Source organism: Choloepus didactylus, chromosome 1, assembly GCF_015220235.1.
Source record: "Choloepus didactylus isolate mChoDid1 chromosome 1, mChoDid1.pri, whole genome shotgun sequence".
NCBI lineage: Eukaryota > Metazoa > Chordata > Mammalia > Pilosa > Megalonychidae > Choloepus > Choloepus didactylus.
In genome coordinates, this window is record NC_051307.1 from 44,675,017 (window position 1) to 44,693,356 (window position 18,340).

Sequence of the window (18,340 nt, forward strand, 5' to 3'; positions counted from 1 at the left end):
GGTTCTCTGATGCAATCTTGTGGGGGCAGATTATTTAATCTTTTTGATTAGGGTGTGACCTTCTGATTGGATGTTTCCTTAGAGATATGACCCACCCAACTGCTGGTGATAACTTTTATTGGATAATTTCCATGGAGGTGTTATCCCACCCATTCAGCGTGGGTCTGAATTAAATCACTGGAGCCATATAAATGAGCTGACAAACAGAAGGAACTCAGTGCAGCTGTGAGTGACAATCTGAAGAGCAACTGAGAGGCACCCTTTGAAGATGGCCATTGAAAGCTGACATTTGGAGAACACCATTTTGAAACACAATCTGGAAGCAAGCAGATGCCAGCCACATGCCTTCCCAGCTAACAGAAGTTTTCCAGATGTGAACAGCCTTTCTCCAGTGAAGGTACCCTATTGTTGATGCCTTACCTTGGACACTTTATGGCCTTCAGACTGTAGCTTTGTAACCAAATAAACCCACTTTATAAAAGCCAATCCATTTTTGGTGTTTCGCATAACGGCAGCAATAGCAAACCAGAATAGGAGGGAAGGAATGAAGGAATGAATGAAGGAAGGAAGGAAGGAAGGAAGGAAGGGAGGGAGGGAGGGAGGGAGGGAAGGAGGGAAGGAAGGAGGGAGGGGGAGGGAGGGAGAGAGACAGAGAGGTGGGGAGGCAGGGGAGGGGAAGAAGAAAATCAGAAAGCAGAGACACTGCTTCACTTCTGCTGTAATGGGAGATATTCTCAGGTCTTTTCAATTCAGATATCACTATCTCCTCTAGATACTAAGAATAGTCTCTCCTCTGAGCACTTGGTTCCCAGTGAATTTCTTATTTTTGCATTGGTTATATTTTACTATTTTGTACCTCAATTCCGTGTGACAATTTATGCCTATATATCAAGACTGTTAAAAATAAGAAAAAGATAACTTTTCCATTACCTCTTTCCTGAAATTAACAAGTATAAATGAAAAATAAAATTAAATTTTTGATCCTGCCTTTTGGCTATCTTCTTTCAAACATCACAAAATGTAAATTTCCAAATGTACAATAGAGAACTATTACAATCAGTGAAATATAAAGATAGACATAGATAGAGGTCGAAATAGAGGGGGGGGAGAGATTGAGAGAGAGAGAGATTATGAGGAGAAGGAGTAGGAGAAGGAAAAACATAGCCAGACAAACCTCCTCTGACAGGCTGATAGGGAAAGGTTAATATAGTGTTTTGTTTAAATATGGGTAAATCTTGAAAAAGATTTGCTGTTATTTTTCTGTTTGGGGAAAGAATAGTAAGAAATCCACATTTCTCTAAAATATGCACTGTAAATAAATAGTACTACATGTTGATGGGGAGTTGGGAAAAGAAAAGAAGAAAATGAAAGATTTCAAAGAAGAAACAGCTTGAAGAAAATAATCATCACTCAGTAAGCAGCAGCCAGAGCTCAGAAATAACAGAGCTTGAATGTCAAAGCAAATCTATCTGACTTTGAATTCCATCCCCTAACTACTAGACATCCCTGTCACTATACCTATGTTGGTTAAAGTATTAAGGAAATTTTTAATTTTCTTTCAAGGACATAAAGTTCAAACAGGATAGTCTTTCATTAACAAAGTTTAAATATGGAATTTACACAAACACACTCACACAAGCGAATAGCTCCTAAAGATGAGTTTAAAGGAAAAATAGGTAAGTTACAAGTATTTTAGAATATAACATGTAAATACAACCACAAATTATAAGAACATATTATGGTAAGTGAATGAAGGATAAGAAGAGAATGCCATAAGCATGTTTTCCAGGGGTACGATTTTAGACTGGTGAAGTAAGGAGAAGATAAATAGGTGATGGCCATACCAGGGAATATTCCAGAAAGAGGAAAAGCATGCCCAAAGGGTCCAGGGCAAGAAAAAGCTCCAGAGTGGCTAGAGATTAGTGAGTGAAATGAAGAGTGTGAGGACAAGACTATAGCCAGATCTTTCGAAATCTCATAAACCACGTCAAGATATTTTTAAATCTCTTAGAAGTACACTGAAGTATTTCAGGGTTAAAGAAATTTGATAAATGCAGTGTTATTATATAGCAGTCATTTGGAGATTAACAATGACCATTAACTAGTTAAAGATTCCAAGAATTTCAACTATAAAGAAACGTGTTAAACTTGGTCTAATTCAGGGTTTTCAAAAATGTATTTCAGCTCTGAAGAGTCTCCATCTGGCACACTTATTGATATCCTGCTGAACTTTCCACCTTGGTGGATTATTTTCTAAAGCAGTTATATGGAACAGAGAGATTTCATAAACCTGGATGTCACTGTTACTTCATGAATGAACTCAAACACCATTTGCTATATCTGGGACTAGAAGGACCTAAATTATTCAAAAAGTGTTACTTCATAAAGATAATGGTTTCATTTCTACTCATCAAGATAAATATTTGAGTGTTTACTCTCTGGAAGGCTTTGAGGTACTATGTTAAGTAATAGGGTTATAAGACATAGAAGACCTATATTCTAATTTGAGAAACTTAGAAAGCATAAATGTATTCACCCATTTATTTATTCAACAAGTTTGGATTTAAATGAGTCAAGCACTATTCTAGTCCTGAGGGAGAAAGGGAGAAACTAGACAGAAAGTGGTTTTTGCCCTCTTACTAGCTTATATCCTTGTTTGGTGTGGAAGGAACAAATAAACTAAATAATAATAATATTATCTGATAACTGGTATAAGAAAGCCCATAATAACATGTATGATAGCATAAGTGGAGGTAGGAAACAGCATTTAACACAGGTAGGGAATGGAAAACAGAATCTGGATTTGAAAAATAATTTGAAAATAAAATAAATAGGAATTTTAATGGCTAATTGGATATATGTTCAGAATTCTTAAGATTCAAAAACTAAAACTGAATGTAGAAAAAACTCTGGCAGTTATTAAGTAGCAGCATTAACTAATACCATGTGTCAGGAACTGTTCTATGGGCTTTACATATTTGCACACTTCAAACCTCACAAAAGCTCCACAAGGTAGGACACCTTTTAATCACCATTTTAGAGATAAAGAATCTGAGGCACAGAGAGTGACTGGCCCACATAAGGTCCATGATGGGGAAAAATCCATTCCCACCAGAGAAGCTTCCATGACAATGCAACTCCCCAGTCAGACTCAGGAGATCCTTTACCCTGTATCTTCAATTATCAATATATAACTTGTGCTGTGTTAGCTCATGCATGCATATATCACCCTCACTAGACTTTTTATTTCCTAAAAATGGGAGCCACCTCTTACACTTCTTCAAAGTGACTGGGTCTAACACAGGCTCTAGAACAGTCCTTAGAAGGCACTTGATTGTTGAGAGACTGAATGACATGGCTACGGAAGAGATACCTCAGGGAAAGCATACGGATTGGAACACAAAGAGGACATGGATGAACCTTGTGAAAAACTAACAGTGAAGGCATGAGATTTAGAAAACTGGAAAATTCTAGTTTATTCAGAGAATCGCCAAGGAAGAATGGCAAATGATAGGAAAACAGAAACTCTAAACAAAGTTAGACAAAATGCCAAGGAGCCAGCTATGAACTTCTACATTACAGCTAACATTTTTTTTTTCTCTACATAAATGATATCAATTTTGTAATGTTCTCTATATTCCACACTTAGTTCATGTACACCCCACCTAAAAATTTTCTACCTTTGCCACTGACCCCACTGACATCTTCACTGGCTGCTGTACCAAGTGGCCAGTAAGGGCTGCAGTGCTGAGTGGTTCTCCCACCATTCCCTTAGAAACTCGGAAGTGCCAGCTGTGTCCATCCGCTGGTTTCTAAATGCACTTCATTTTAGCTAAGCTTCCTGATTTTATTCTCTTCCTGAACAGAAGATGTTAAATACCTTACTTCTGGAAAGGTATTAGGAAAAGACAGACAGATGGGCTATTTCTGGTAGTCTCTCAGATATAACCACACATACCAGTACCTGATCCCATGGGAGAAGCTGGAAGGACAAACTGGAGATCTACCAAACTTGTACAACCTTTTACAAGGCAACCATTAATTATGGCACTCTGTCAAAGAGAAAAACATCCAGGCCAAACACGATACCATCCCAAGTACCAGCTTATCAAACGTGAAGGTATGATCTCCTACTCATAAACATTCCCACAACATGAATGGATGTACAAAATGGAAAGTAGGCCCCTCCTGCTTGAGTTAATATAAGTAACATTATAGAAAATAGCTTGTCCATTACACTCAGACATGTGTCACCATGCTCCATTTATTGAGAAAGACTGAACAATTTAACTTAGGGTAAGTGTCACATAAATTATGAGAATAAAAACCTGCTTTCTCCTCAGAAAAGAGCACCATAAAATAGTCTCCTAAAGACCATATCAGATGGTCCCTGATTTAAAATGCAAAATAAGCAGGGTAGTTATTTTAATAACTGATTAATAAAAGGCCTTTGGCACCTGAAAATTAAAAAAAAAAAAAACAAGGATGCTTCACTTATCCCACATTGATTGGAGAGGAGCAAGGTAGTCCACATAAATAAAATCTCTGCAGTAATCCCTCAATAAAAATTATCTGACAGATAATTTTAACTTAATCTTTAAAACACCCTTTAAAAATTAAACATTTTTAATGGAAATATTTTGAAATTATATTTTTCTTTTTCTTGGCATCTTAAGAAATTTTTGAATACAACTTAGTTTTTTTACTGACTCAGGTTCATTATGATCAATTATTACACTGCACTGTAGTCTAATGATGCCCAGAGGGAAAATTATAGCGTGTGGAACTGTTTGCTGCTGTACCTAAGTGGCCCAACACTGCTGTGCTTTCAGTTCTGGTTTCTGACCTTGATGGGTTTTCTCTGTTTACCAGTGCTCTCAATTGTTATTTCTCAGTTCCACAACACAAACTAATTGTGTGCTTCTACCAAGGAAACAGTTTAACATGCTCTTAAAAAATAGGGTGAGACCACAATTAACAAAACCAAGATTCTGAACCATTATGTCACTTATATTTCTGTTATTATTTGCTTCCATGCCTCTAATTATGTTTCAGAGAACTAGGCTGGCTGGTGAGTCTACCCACAAGACAATTATTATCATGATATTGTGATGAGAAGGTGACAATGGAAATTATCTGACTACAAGTCAGACACTGAGATAAATTTGTTGCATGCACTATCTCATTGAATTGTCACAATCCTATGAGGTAGGCTCAGTAATAATCCTGTTTTACAGAGGAGGAAAGTAAACTGAGAAAGTTGAAATAATCTGTCTGTGGTTACATGCTAATCTTTGGTGGACCCTGAATTTGAGACTAGGCTGATATCTAGAGCCAAAGCACTTACACATCCTCAACACAGCCTTCAAGGTTAGTCTCTATATTATACTTTTGTAAAGAAATTACTTGGAACTTAGGTGCAAGGTATTAAAAGAAACAAAGGTTTCTGAATTTCAACTATGTAGATTTCTCTAAAAATTCTGCACTTTGTTTCATTGAGCCTGATGTTAAAACACACTTTTTTGTTTGCTCATCTATTACTTAAAATCAAGGGTATGTTACACAATTCTGCAGATGTTCTGGTTTGCTAATGCTGCCATTACACAAAGTACCAGAAATGAATTGGCTTTTATAAAGGGAGATAATTTGGCTACAAAGTTACAGTCTGAAGGCCAAGAAAATATCCAAATGAAGGCATCAACACACGTATACCTTCACTGAAGAAGGCCAATGGCATCCAGAAAACCTCTTGTTAGCTGGGAAGGCACATGGCTGGCGTCTGCCAATCCCAGGTTGTGTTCCAGCTCCACTTTCAGCTCCTGTGCATACTTCAAAGTGTCTTGGATGCAGCACCTTCTTCTGTCTGTGAACTCTTTTATAGGACTCCAGTGATTCAATTAAAGACCCACCCTGAATGGGTGGTTAACACCTCCATGGAAATTATCCAATCAAAGGTCTTGCCCACAGTTGATTGAGTCACATCTCCATGGAAACAATCAAAGGATTCCAACCTAATCAACATTTATCTGTCTGCCCCTACAAGATTGCATTGAAGAAATGGTGTTTTGGGGAACATAATACATCCAAACTGGCACAGCAGACTAATGCTATCATACTACTAAATTAGGCTTTTAACATTCCCATTGATAATTTAAACAAAATTCAGTTATAACAGTGAATTTAAGTTATAGAAGCATCATTGTCCTTATCACATTTGATTCACTAATTAATTTATTTTCAAATTCAGTAGACTCTGACACTCTTACAGTCAAGGCCACCCTGGAGTCCAGAGATAGACCTATCAGCCAAGGGATTACATTCATCCTACATTTGTGATATTTGGCCTGTGCATTGATTTCAAAAAAGATTAAATTAGTTGCCAACATTTTTTAAAAGGGAGATTTCATATAAAATATGGATGTCCGACTTCTCTTAAATAACAGGGAGGGAGGCAGGGCAAGATGGCAGCATAGGGAGGTGTGGAATTTAGATAGTCCTATGGAACAACTAGCATATAACCAGGAAAAACTAGTAAATAGTTCCCCAACTGTTGGGGGACATCTGTGACCAAACATCATGCGACAGTCTGGAATGGGTAGAATGGTTGAGATCGCAGCACAAGACTTGTAAGTAAAGATCCCCAAACCGCAGAGCTTGCACCCCTCTCTGACCGGCACAGCAGGTGGAATTGAAAGACTTTCCTGTGGGAAAAAGCAGCAGTCTACTAGGAAGGAAGGAAGGTAGCTCAACCAAGCTCCAATTATAGTTTTAATTAACAAGTTTGTATTATTGAATACAAGCTATGAGCACAGACAGGCCCAGAGAAAGCAGGAAAGGAACAAGACTTCTCCCAGCAGAGAGGAGGTGGATTGGTGGAAGAAAAAATACATGAATACATAAAAACAGAGGGTTTTGGAATCAGCTGATCTCAGAATACTGGAAAAGGGCTGTGTCCCAAAAAAGGGGCATATAGAACCTGGCACCAACTCTGGTTCCTGAATGGTAATGGAGGGTGGGACTGGGGACTGCCTCTGAAAAGGGGATTTCTTTTGTTTTACCTTTTTTTTCTCCCATTCTAAGTAGCTGATTAGAGAAATCAGACTATCAAATGTCAAAGACAAAGAGAGAATTCTGAAAGCAGCAAAAGTAAAGTGATCCATCACATACAAAAAAAGCTCGATAAGACTATGTGCAGGTTTCTCAGTAGAAACCACGGAGGCAAGAAGGCAGCGGCATGATATATTTAATATATTAAAAGAGAAAAACTGTCAACCAAGAATTCTATATCTGGCAAAACTATCCTTCAGAAATGAGGGAGAGTTTAAAACATTTTCAGACAGACTCTGAGAAAGTTTGTGAACAAGAGACCTGTTCTACAAGAAATACTAAAGGGAGCACTACAGGCAGATAGGAAAAGACAGGAGAGAGAGGTTTGAAGAAAAGAGTAGAAATGGGGACTATCAGTAAGGGTAAAAAGACAGAAAGAGAGGGAAAAAAATAAGTTATGGCACATAAAATCCAAAAGACATTAAATTTATTGAAATTAGCCAGAAACAAAAGGATGGATACTCTATGGACTCATTAATATGAACTAACACTGAGAAAATTTCAGAATTAAAGTTGAGAACACAGGTTGTCAGGAGATAGAATGAAATTAGAAAATGGGCATTTGATGCTGAAGGAGTACATAAGGTTCAACAGGATTGACTGTATAGATCCAGAAATGGATAGCATAATATTGTGTGATGGTAGCACAATATTGTAAGTACTCTGAACAAAGATGAGTGTGAGTATGGTTGAAAGTGGAAGGCTAGGGCATGTATGACACCAGAATTAAAGACATAAGATAAAGACAGGGATTATATGACTTAGCAAAACCTAGAGTGGTCAATGATGGTGATTAGATGTAAAAATATAAGAATGTTTTTAAATGAGGGAAAACAAATGAATGTCAACATTGCAAGGTGTTGCAAACTGGACAGTATGAGGGGGGACAATCCATGCAAACTAGAGTCTATAGTTAATGCTAACATTGAAAGATGCTTCCATTCATTGTAACAAAGGCAATATCCCAAAGCTAAATGTCTGTAAGAGGGGGATATAAGGGAGTAATATGGGATTCTTGGTGGTGGTGGTGTTGTCTTACCTTTTCATCGTATTTTATTTTATGTTTATTTTTATTCTATCTTTTATATTTTTATTCTTCATTTTTTTTCCTCCTTTTCCTCTTTCTCTGTGGAAGAAATGGAAATGTCCTCATATAGATTGTGGTGGTGTATGCATAATTATGTGATTATACCAGGAATCATTGATTGTTTACTTAGAATGGATTGTATGGTATGTGAATAAAATTGTTTAAAAAATAAAGAGGGATACAAGTGCTGGAGAAAATGTGGAGAGAGGGATGTACCTGTTCACTGTTGGTAGGGAAGTAAAATGGGGCAGCCCATCTGGAGGGCAGTGTGGTGGTTCCACAGAAAGCTAACTTTGGGGTTGCCATATGGTCCCACAACCCTGTTACTGGGTATACAGTTGGAAGAACTGAGAGCAGGGACATAATGGACATTGCACAATGGTGTTTATGGTGGCAGTACTCACGATTCACAATGGATGGAGGTTACCTTAGGGTACTTCAACTGATAAACAGAATGGTCGGCTGTATTATATACATACAATGGAATATTGAGCGGTAGCAAGAAGAAATAAGTTGTGAGGTATGCAACTAGGTGAATGGACCCTGAGGACAATATGTTGAGTGAAAGAAGCCAGAATCAAGAAGACAAATGATATAATACCTCATTAATATGGATTAATTATAGTGTGCAAACTCTTGAGAATTGAATCTGAAAGCACAGGTTATCAGGGGAAGGCTTATGGTAAAGGTTCCTAGATTATAACTCTTAGAGCAGTCACATCTATTCATGAGTTGTAAAAGTAATTTCTAAATTCTGAGATGCTGAGCTGTTTGTGTATAACCTGCTTGGTCCCTGGAACTTCAGGTATCTGTGTAACTCCTAAGACTCAGAGCCAGAGCTCAGCAGCTATGAATGTCAGCATTACCCCATACAGCAAATGTTAAAGAAGCTGAAAAAGAGTTCCGACTTCAATTAGATATATGTTAGGACTAAGGTAAACCAGACTAAGAGGAAAAGGATAATTTTGACCATGTTTTAAAATTTTGACTTCTGTGTGAGACCAAAGGAAGAAATTTTTATTTGATGGAAAATCTATTTTCTGTAGCAGGCTGTATAATGCAACTTGTATCATCAGTTTTCTCAAACACCATAATTATATGGAACCTTGAATAGAGGGTGAGATCTGGTTAGTTTATACAGGTTAGCATGAAACCCCAATGGATCCCAGAGTAATTTGGGCAGAGAATAAAAAGTATTTGCAAAGTCCCCTTGAGGGACTGGGGAAAAACTGGAGATAAATTTCCCCACCTGCAAAATTCCTGATATTCTTGCAAGCATTGAGGACTACCATCGTAGTAGGCCAATCCCACCATCTTGGGGCTTGCCCTTATGAAGGCTGTTACTGCAAAGAAGACGCTAATTCTACTTATAATTTTGCCTAAGACTCACCCCTAGAGAACCACTTCCATTGCTCAGGTGTGGCTCTCTCTCTAAGATAACACTGCAGGTAAACTCACTGCCCTCCACCTACGTGGGGCATGACTCCCAGGGGTGTAAATCTCCCTAGCAATGTGGACATGACTCCCAGGGATGAGCCTGGACCTGGCATAGTGGAAATGAGACACCCTTTTTGTCCAAAAGGGGGAAGAAAAAGAAACAAAGTTTCAGTAGCTGAGAGATTTCAAATGGAGTCGAGAGGTCATTCTGGAGGTTATTCTTATGCAATACAGATATATCATATATATTATATATATTATATATATATATATATAATATATATTATATATATATTATATATATATATAATATATATTATATATATATTATATATATATATAAAATATATATATATATCCCTCTTTAGTTTTTCATGTATTAGAATAGCTAGAAGGAAATACCTGAAACTGTTGAACTGCAATCCAGTATCCTTGATTCTTGAAGAAGACTGTGTAACTATATAGCTTATATGGTATGACTGTGTGATTGTGAAAACCTTGTGGCCCACACTCCCTTTATCCAGTATATGGACAGATGGAGTTCTTCAAGACCCTGGCATGATTATTCATCTCTAACTACAACTGTAAAATGTAAATAATCCCTTTGCCCACTCTCACCCCCCATCGATCTTTCAATTCCAAACATTGTATCAAAGTAATCTTCATAAGGCACAAGACTTCAGTCAGTCTTCAATTGTCACTCCTGCCTATAAAATTCAAGTCTGAATTCTCATAACTCTGTTCTCTATTTATGGCACAGTATATGTACCCAGCTCAAGAAAACACTGATATCATAAGTACACAATTAAAGAAATAATTGTGTATGTGTGTGCCACCTGAAGGTACCTCACATTTTCCTGTCTGTAGCTTTTACTAGCCTGTTTCGTCTGTTATACTGTGCCTTTCTCTGACTTCAGATTCACATCCTTTAAATGCTTCTTCAACTGTAATCCATCTCATGAAGCCTTTCTTGATTTTCCCAACTGGATGTACTCTCTCTCTCTTTCCTCTGCACTTACAGTAAATATATTTCCCCCTTTTTACAAAAATAGATGGTTAGAAATAAAAATTTCTTCAACAAGAATAGGATGAGAAACTTCAAATGACTTATTAAAGATTTGGTAGATGGTATATTCGAGACTGAACAAATTTTGTGATTCATAAATTAATGTTCTAGCCAAAGAATGAGACTGTCTTTCATTACACACTTCTTTAGACCTTCAGGAGTTAACATGAATGAATGAAGTAGGTCATAATTACAGTTGAACTGAGAAAAAAAATGTTTATTGTTCATTATGTAAGAGTAATGTATAGATCGTAAATCAGGTTGAGCATAACTAGGAATATTATCATAATATTGTAAGGAAACATATTATGGCTTTGGAGACAGAAACCTAGATTCAAATTCCAGCTTTGTCACACACTGGCAGCGACTATAAGCAAATGGAACTTCCTCTGATCTGTTCCCTCATTTGTAAAATGAAGGCTATAACAAAACATTACCCTTAAGTTGTTAGGAAGACTCATTCATTCAATTCATTCAACAATTATTTAAGAGATTTTTGATATCCTGGAAGTTGTAATCATCATGATTATCATCACCTCATAAAGGCCAGGTGAAACCACCTGGGCAGCTAGTTGTCCTCCTTTGTTATCCTTAACACTGCTATGAATGGTGTAATAGCCTCCTTTTCAAAGACTAAAGCACTGTGAGAACATGTTAAATATAACTGTCCCCAAGTTTTACGGATGCTTTCAGCAGACAGAATTTTGAAATGCTTCACAGGCAAAGTTCTAATCTTGGAAAAATATTTTAACCTGGAAAGAGACAATGAAATAAATCCTGAGGCCGCTGGCTTCTCTTACACACAGTGAAGGAAACAGAAGAAAGACTGAATACACAAGGTATAATATAACTGGATCTGGATTGCTCACTATCACCAAAACGTGGGATCGGGAAATTCAGAAGTTAGGGAAAAAAAAAAAAATGCCTGATCACTAATCTAAATTAATGTGTGGAAAAATCCTTCAAAAATGAATAATATTATACTACTTATAAATCTAGCTAATTACAATATTATCAAAGATACGCATATTTTCTGAAAATCATTGGTTCAACATAAAATGGCTTATTTATCTACAGTATAACACCAAGGAAATCATTCACCTAGGAAACCATAAATGACCTCTTTACAACTTCAAAACTGCTAGTCCATACCCTGGAAAACAGACATGCTAAACAAGTTGTTTTGTTACACACAGATAAAATCAGAACAATTGATTTTTTTTTTTTTTTGCACCTGCCTGTTTAAGAAAGGTCATATACAAAGCCCGAATATCATTATCAATATAGATGCCAACTAATTCTAGGATGTAAATGGATCATCACTTGAATAGGAACTTTAAGACCATTTTCACCAGCATGCACAATTGTTTTAAGCTAAATAAGTTGCTTTTAGAGCAATGCACAACCTTCTTAGATTTAAGGTAATAACCAAGTAAAACTGACCCACTTGAGAGTGACTTTGGATTTGGGAAGGTGAATGTTATAGATTAAGACCAAAATACTCAAGATATTTTCAAGATATCCTTGTGCACCTAAATTTTAGACATGTGGGGAATAACCAAGGCAGATAATACCAGGAACAAAGTTTATATAAAGACTGTAAATCCATATCCATGTGCTGTGCTCTGCATCAATAGAAACCTTTCTGCTAGACTGAATAATCTTACAAATCCTATGAGAGAAGTTATATTTCTACTCTTCAAACTCAAATCAAGACAGATTAGATTGATACAGCAACTTTCTTAATCTTTTTTATGAAAGGGAATTATTCTGTCCAAATTTCGAAGCTAACTCTACTTTCTTTGAAATAGTAGTAGATTTAACTATTTCCCTTAATCAGGCTAAAATCAGATTCTGGTTTAAACAAGGAAGAAATAGCAAGAGGAAAAAATAAATACTATAAGTGAAGAAAACAGTAAGACCTTTTAGGGTCACCTAGCTTTCTTGGAGGATACTGAACAATCTGTGAGATTGTAATTTTCTTAATGAAGGACAGTTACTGTTTATTTTTAAACCTGTCTGCCTCACTTTGGAATAGTTAGTTGTCTGTTAAATTCATGCCCAAAATTCTCTTTTGATTCCCAAAATAAATGAAAATTTTTATAAAGCAAACAGGGCAGATATCTGTATATCCAAAGTGATGCCATATTCAATTAAAAATTTTAATTTAAAATATTAAATGTTCTAAAATTTATCCTAAAAAATAAAAAATATGCATTTTATCTTAGGATTTATGCTATCATTAAACATACTGAAAAATATCTCCTGCATAAAGGCACAATGCATGGTAGATGTTCAATATGTTTGTTGAATAAAAAAATCAATAAACTTATGAATGAATTGATCATTAGAAAATACTGTTCCTTATTTTAAATACCTATGGTTGTTAGAGTTATATTTACCTAATAAAATTCAGTGATTTGTAAACTTTTATCATTTTGTACACTATCAGCAAAAACTTTTCAGCCCATTTCTCCATAAATGCATTTATTAATTGTATGTATGTATCACTTTAGTAATATAAAGTAATACACTGTGCACATTATAAACTTATACACACAAAAATAATCAGTAATTAAAAATAGATAAAGATAAAATAATGTCTGGTTGATGTTCAGATCACTTTGATAACTGATTTTAATGTGTAAATCTAAATGAAAGAAGAACATCACTACGATTACTATGATTACTAAAATATAAAACTCATTTTTTCAACTCCATTCACCATCTAACAAAAATCTTTATTGAAATTCAATTTGTATATTTCAATTTCCCTTCATGTTAATCAGGTGATCTCTACAACTAATCACAAGATGATTCATTTATATCTTTAACCAAAGAGCCTAAAACATACTAAAATTGATTTGTTGGAACAATTTTAAAATTTTGGCAAAAAATGCCCCCAAGGTTTGTGTGTGTGCAAACAAAGTAATGTATATGAGTGAAACTATTGGTAGTAATAAAATCACAACGATGGAAATCTTCTCTTGATATTTTCCACCAAATGCTTTCTCCATAGAAGAACTATCTTTAAGGGCAGTTTCTTCATATTAATTGTTAAAATCTCACTTCTAACCTACAGGGGTTGAGTTTTTTGGTCGATATTTAAAAAACAAAAAAATCTAATAAGCATATGTTCAAGAGTTTCCAAAGTATATACACCTACTAATGCATCATAGGATATGTGAAACTCCAACCTTACAAGATAATACCACATTGTTTTCCAAAATGGTCATATCCATGTACCCTTTCTATGCTATTTTTGCTGTTATTTTAGCCATTTTTACTATATCAAAAAGAGTAATTATTTTATTCAGTGACATGTGGCTTTTTCTTTTCTTCCATTAAGAAACTGCATAGTAGTATGAGTCAAAAAATCTCTCAGAAAGAATTTTAAAGATTTCCAATCATGTCCTAGATCCTTAGCTTCTAAATATCTTGGTAATCATGATGGAATTATACTCTCATTAGCTAATATATCAATGTACAATGATCCTTCTGTTAAGATTCATCATTAAGAAGTGATTTAGTCATGATTTAGTATCCTTTTTACTATTGTTTTATATATATTTGCTAAAATCTTGTTTAGAATACGTATCTATGTTTATGAAGGCTTAGCCCAGGAATTCAAGATTGGTTTAACATTCAAAAATCAAACAAAATCAATGATTGTAATTCACCACACTGACAAAAAGAGCTATGGGGGATGGGTAGATTTCAACAGATGCAGAAAAATAATTTGTCAAGTTCCAACATTTCTTCCTGTTAAAAAGACCCTCAGCTAAAATGAAGAGAAGAGATAACTCCCTCACTCTGATAAGGGGCATCTGCAAAAACCTATAGCTCCAATCATATTTAATGATGGAAATCTGAATGGTTCCCTCAGATATCAAGAACACAACAAGGATTCATATTCTAACCACTTCTCAGTATTGTACTGGAGGTTCCAGCCAGTGCAAGCAGGCAAGGAGAAGCAATGAAAGGCTTCTTATTGGAAAAGAATGGAGTAAACTTGCCTTTACTTGCAGACAAAGACCACCTACGTAGAAAATCCAAAAAAGGTACAAGAAAAATATATGAGGTTAACATGATATACAACATGAGAACAACATGAAAGAAAAAATGTATTTCTATGTATGAGACACAAACAATCAGAAATTGTAATTTAAAAAGCAATACCATTTACAATATCACAAAAATACAACTTTTTTTTTTTTGTTTGTTTGCTTGCGGGGGGGGGGGGGGGAGGTGTTGGCTTTTGGCTCAGAGAAGGCCAAAGTGCAATTTTCTTCAGTGGTCCCATAACCAGGTTCATCTGACACCCGCCGCCTCCACTATGCCACTCAAGTTCAACCATAACAAGGTGAAAGTCATGTACCTGAGGTGTGCCAGTAGGGAAGTTGGTGCCACCTTTGCTCTGGCCCCAAGTATTGACTCCCTGGGTCATTGGTGATAACATTGCCAACGCAACTTGTGACTGGGAAGGGTCTAAAGATTACAGAGAAACTGAGCATTCAGAACAGACAGGCCCCAATTGAGGTGGTATCTTCTGCCTCTTCCCTGATCATCAAAGCCATTGGGGAACCACCCAGAAACATAAAGAAGCAAAAAAACATTAAGTATAATGGAAATATCACTGTTGAAGAGATTGTCTGCATGGCCTGACAGATGAGGCAACATTATTTAGCTAAAGAACTCTCTGGAAAGAAAAAGGAGATTCTGGGGACTACTCAGTCTGTGGGCTGCAATGTTGACAGTGTCTAATGTCATAACATTATAGATGACACCAACAGTGCTGCAATGAAATCCCTGGCTAGTTGAGAACTACAACGGAAAATATTTCAATAAAGGCTCAATTGGAAACCAAGAAAAAAAGAAAAATATAAATACTAATGGACAAATATGACAAAATAAGTGTAAAACTTGTATGATGGAAACTACAAAACCCTGCAAAGAGAAATTAAAGAAGACCTAAACAAAGGGAGAAATATACTATGTTTGTGGGGAAGACAGTTCAATATTGTTAAGATGTCATTTCCCCCCAAATTGATCTTTAGACTGGCTCTCTTTTATCGTAGAAATTGACAACCTATTCTGAAACTAATATGGATATGCAAAAGACTGAGATCAGCAAAAACAACATTGAAAAACAGGTACAAAGTTTGAGGATGAAGTATACATGAATCCAAAAGGATATTAGGAAGACAATGTGTGAGCATAAAGAAAAATTTGAAAGTTTAAAAATTACGGGGATGAAAGGCACAATAATGGAGATTAAAAATACACTACATGCATACAATAGCAGATATGACCAGGCAGAAGAAAGAATTAATGAACAAGAAGACAGGATGATCTAAATCATACAATCAGGAGAACAAATAGAGAAAAGAAAATTAAAAAAAAAAATTGAACAGTGTCTCAGGGATTTGCATGATAGCATGAAGTGCACAAACTTATGCATGTTGAGTGTCCCAAAGGGAGAAGAGAAGAGAAGAGAGGGGGCATATTGGAATTCCTGTAAATGGGGAAATTCCTAAGTCTACAAGCAAGCACCAGACCTGGTCGAGACACAGAGTCAGACCCTAGACTTCGCTTTCATGTCAGGATTATCTTCATGAGAGGATGGCTAACCTAAGAAGGAGAGGAACAGCCAATGCAAAACCAATTAACAAAAACTGTAAAAGATGTTTTGTTTGTTTGTTTTTGCCTTGGTGTGTTTGTTTATGTTGGCTCTGGGCACTCAAGTAAATCTCTGTAATATCAAAAGCTGGATACAAATGTAAGGGAGAGAGAGCTCAGGGACTAAATCCCAGAGTTAAATACAGGATGGGACAAAAGATTACAAGACAAACAAACAGGAAATGATGACCCATCCCAAGGAAGAAGACCAGACTTTGGACATACCAGATAAAGAGTTAGGAAAAAAAAAAAAACAAAAACAAAGAAGGGTCTTCTATATGCTCAAGGAGATAAAAGCAAACATAGAGGAAAAAAATGGAAGGATATCAGGAAAATGATGGATGAAAAATATGTGAATCTCAATAAAGAGACAGAAATTTTTAAAAGGCACAAAACTGAAATACTGGAATTGAAAACCAAAAAACTGAAATGAAAAATTCTCTAGTGGGTTTCAACAGCAGACTGGAGTTGGCATAAGAAATAATTAGAAAATTCTAGGACAAGAAAACTAAAATGTTTCAGGCTGAACGCCAGAAAAAATAAAGAGAAGCAGCATGCAGAGCCCAAGAAACCTGCCAGACACCATCAAGTATACCAATATACACATGGGAATCTCAGAGGAGAAGAAAGAAAGGGACAGGAGGAATATTCAAAGAAATAATTGTAGAAAACTCCCCAAATTTAACAAAAGACATGAATATACACATTCCAGAAGCCCAATGTGCTGCAAACAGGATAAATTCAAAGACACATGATAGATAACCTATGAATGCCAAGGACAAGCAGAGACTTCTGAAAGCTGCAAGAGAAAAGCAACGTGTTACGTTCAAGGGAGTCCTAATAAGATTAACTACTGATTTCTGCAAGAAAACAATTGCTAACCAAGAATTTTGGATCTGGGGAGCAATCTTTCAATAAAAAGGAGAGATTTAGATATTTATCAGTTAAACAAAAGCTGAGGGAGTATGTCAACATCACAACTGCCCTACAAGTAAAGCTAAAGGGAGTTCTTCCTACTGAAAGGAAAGGACACTAGACAGTGGATTAAAGTGATGTATAGAAATAAAGACCTCCAATAAAGGTAATAATTTTGATAATTATAAATGTCAGTAGTATTATATTGTATTTTTCAGCCTATAACTCTACTTTCTCTTTGTACAGGTTCTAAAGAGAAAATACATAAAAAGTTATGACAAATGTATAGATCGGGACATACAAGGTATAAATATATAATTTTCCAGGTTATATGGTATTTCTATACTTAGTTTTCGGAGGAACCGCCAAACTGTTTTCCAAAATAGCTGCACCATTTTACATTGGCGCCTTTCCGAGGAACTGCCAAACTGACTTCCATAGCAACTGCATTTTACATTGCCACTGGCTTAGTAATGTATGGTGGTGATGGTAGCCAAAATTTTGAAAAAAATTAACAGCACTGAAATATATTTCTTAATGTGATTAAAAGGGAAATTAAAAGGGAAAATGTTAGATTGTATATATGGTAATAGAATAAAAAATATTTTTTTAATGCATGGAACTACACTGTACAAAGAACCCTAAGTCAAACCATGATCTATAGTTACTAGTACAATTATAAAAATGTATTATCAATTGTAACAAAAGTTACACACCAATGCAAGGTGCTAATAATAGGTAAATGATGGAATCTTGTATTTTTTATGCATGATCGTTCTGTAAACCCACAACTTCTCAAATAAAGAATAAAAATGTATAATTTTTTAAAAGGTATAATTTGTAACAAGTACAACAAAAAGGTGGGGGGAGGGGTATAGGAAGAGTGTATGTGTACATTATTGAAGACAAGTTGGTAGCAAATCAGATTTGACTGTTGTAGATTTAGGATGATACATTTAAACCCCATAGTAACCTAAAAGAAAATATCTGAAAAATATGTACAGAAAGATATGAGAAGGGACTCAAAATAGCAAACAAATGTTAAAATA

General features: G+C 35.7%; 1 protein-coding gene and 1 pseudogene across 1 annotated transcript in view; one reads left to right on the plus strand and one right to left on the minus strand.

Moving 5' to 3' along the window:
* The window catches only part of GBE1 (1,4-alpha-glucan branching enzyme 1), a 357,328-nt gene that overhangs the window by 167,279 nt on the left and 171,709 nt on the right, over window positions 1–18,340 (minus strand). The gene's annotated exons all lie outside the window — the stretch shown is intronic.
* LOC119531927 lies at window positions 15,034–15,518 on the plus strand (annotated as a pseudogene).